General features: G+C 32.7%; 1 long non-coding RNA gene across 1 annotated transcript; it reads right to left on the bottom strand.

Annotated features, from left to right (window-relative positions):
* Positions 1 to 261: 261 nt before the first annotated feature.
* LOC129310639 (uncharacterized) lies at positions 262 to 2,006 on the bottom strand. The gene is made up of 3 exons (XR_008593159.1): positions 1,853 to 2,006; positions 1,214 to 1,318; positions 262 to 490 (listed from the first exon to the last, which is right to left on the bottom strand). It is a non-coding gene; the product is annotated as an uncharacterized LOC129310639 (long non-coding RNA).
* Positions 2,007 to 2,676: the final 670 nt, after the last annotated feature.

The raw sequence follows: 2,676 nt of genomic DNA, 5'->3' as shown, positions 1-2,676 counted from the left end.
TGTCGTTGATTTTGGTAAGAAAAAAATTAACAAGCGATCATGAGAATTTAATAAAAAATCCACTATAAGTCCTACATTGGCAAGTCGCACAAGTGAAGTGGGGTTAGTATAAAGGGCTCTTTAACCTAATAGGTTAGTCTTTTGGAATAGGCTTTTTCTTTAAATTGTACTCATGACAGCATCTAGGTTTTCTCCATCCTCAACACCAACATAAATTATATTAGGCTTCACGATCTCAGCAATTAGCTTACATTATCACAAACATCAAAACCGTAGACTTGCAGGTTTGTAATAGACTAGAAACATGGTGATAGTCATGACTGCATGACTAGCCATCGGAAGCACCCGTAGATGCATGTTCTGGCGTGAAATCATATATGAATGGACAGGATTTTGTTGCCTCGTCAGAACTCCATGTTTGCTAGTAATAGAGGTTGTTAATGCTTTAGGTTAGGTTGCATCAGGAACCCATGGATAAGATTGAATAAACCTACAAAACACACATTTTAGTGATAAGAACATATTTGAAAAGTATGAGTAACTTGAAAGACTATAGTATTAGATGTGTGATATAATATTAGATGTGTGATAGTCCCACATTGAGTAATAAGATAATTAATTACAACTATATAAGTGTGTAGTGAGTCCTTCCAAAGCAGCTTAACTTATTTTAGTGTAAGTGAACACTCTTAGTATGTGATTAACATAAAATGCTAACATATAGTTTCTTATAACCTATTAACATAACAGATCGAGCAAAGCAAGCGTAGGCTTCACCAAGTTTTGGTTCCGCCTACAAATATTAGCCATTCCATTTAGAACTTACAAGGTCCAACTTAATTCTATTAAACTAAAAAACCATTATTGTTTATTAAATAATATCATGAACTTGACAAAGCTAGGAAATTAATTGGATTGTTTGCTTGAACCTCTTTTGCTTGTCTTAGTCCATTGCCACTTTGGTCTTCCACCAAAGCGATGTTTATCTAATTTTATAAATTTATTTTGTTAAAGAATAGCCAGATTAGTATAACTGCAATATTTGCTGAAAGTGCTTATAGCATGGAAATGATTTATCTAATTAGCTTACATGATCAATGAAATATTATATCATCCAGAATTATTTGCAAATTAGAATCAAGAGATGTTATAAAGGTTTAACCATATATATGATCATATATATATAATTAAATTAAAATACACATAAATGTACCTTTGGTATATCGTTGATTTGATAAGGCATAGATCAACACACGCCACGACGCTGAATGATATTTTTATCCTCTTTATCTTCATCTTCATTGTATGCTTTGTCAGACTTCATAGTTAAGAATGAGTGTGAAAACAAATACCAATACTGTCAATAGGTTTTTTCCTTAAATCAAACCAACCATAAATGAAGATAAAACGCTAAGCAAACAAGAAGATTAGTGCACCAACAAGACAAAACCTTCGCTAACAAAATCAGAAAAAATTTAAGCAAAAAACTAACAACTTTAGGGGAAAAAAAGTTCTCATTTTGTTTATCAAGATTGTTGAAATTAATTTAGCCCACCACACTGGTAAAAATTTTTCATTTTTTGGCCCCTAATTGCTGGTTTCTAGTCAATTGTTGTAAGCCAATCGACAAAACCTAATGCCAAAAACTGATCATCACCCAAAGTAAATTAAAGCAAAAAGCAAAAGCACACCACCAAAATTTCAAAGAAAAAACTTAAGATCACAACCATAATCGCCATACAGATCGAATCAGGAGCATGCAAAATCCACACCTTGAACTCACCAACCACGAATAGTTCCATACTAGATCTAAATAAAATTACAATGTTTGATGAGTTTAAGTGAAACATACCTCCACCGCAACTCAAGGAAGCCAGATCTGAGTGATTCACCATTGGATTGCAAATCGAAGAGATGATCCATCACCATCCAAACACCCTTATTGGCTGGAAAAAACACGCGCCTACCTCAAACCCTCTCACGTTGAGAGCATAGGGGAGAGAGTAACCTAGATCCACCGACAAAAAACGCAAGACAAACAACAAGCTCTCTAAAAATATAAGAGAGAAATAAAAGGGGACCCGGCCCTTTGCCACACATACAATTGATTTAATACTATCTTTTTCTCAAGAGAATTTTTATTTATAACATGTAAATAAACTGCTATGAGAAATGCGTGCCTCTGCACGTGCGAGTGTGTGAATGGGTGATTGTTTGTCTGTCTGTGGGTGTGAGAGAGGGGGAGAGAATAAGTTTAGGTATAGGTCTTTTTCTAATGAATAATTATTAATTATTGAGTAGCCTTTAAATTTTCAAATATATAATGTATCTAATTCCCCCTTTCCTTATGTTGATGAGCGTCTGCTATTGCCAATGTATGCGGAATTATGAGTAGTTAGGAATGGCACATAATGCAAAAGATTTAACCAAAATATTTAAAAATAAAATGGATTTTTAAAAGGTAAATAAATTTAAACCTTGCACACATTAGAATTGTATTATTTATATGCTCCTTTGTTCTCTAAATATACACAAACAAGAACAATAATATTCATTTCTATCCTATTATTATTGTCTCGCTCTATTCTTTTACATCTAAAGCATTCAATATAAAACTTAATAAATATTATTAATTTGTATTCATTGCAAAGAAAAAACAAAGCTCTAACTAAAAAT

This window comes from Prosopis cineraria, unplaced genomic scaffold (assembly GCF_029017545.1).
Source record: "Prosopis cineraria cultivar Desert tree isolate PC_DT_omini unplaced genomic scaffold, ASM2901754v1 PC1, whole genome shotgun sequence".
NCBI lineage: Eukaryota > Viridiplantae > Streptophyta > Magnoliopsida > Fabales > Fabaceae > Prosopis > Prosopis cineraria.
The sequence above is the reverse complement of the archived record's forward strand: the minus strand, read 5'-3'. Positions and strand labels throughout refer to the sequence as shown.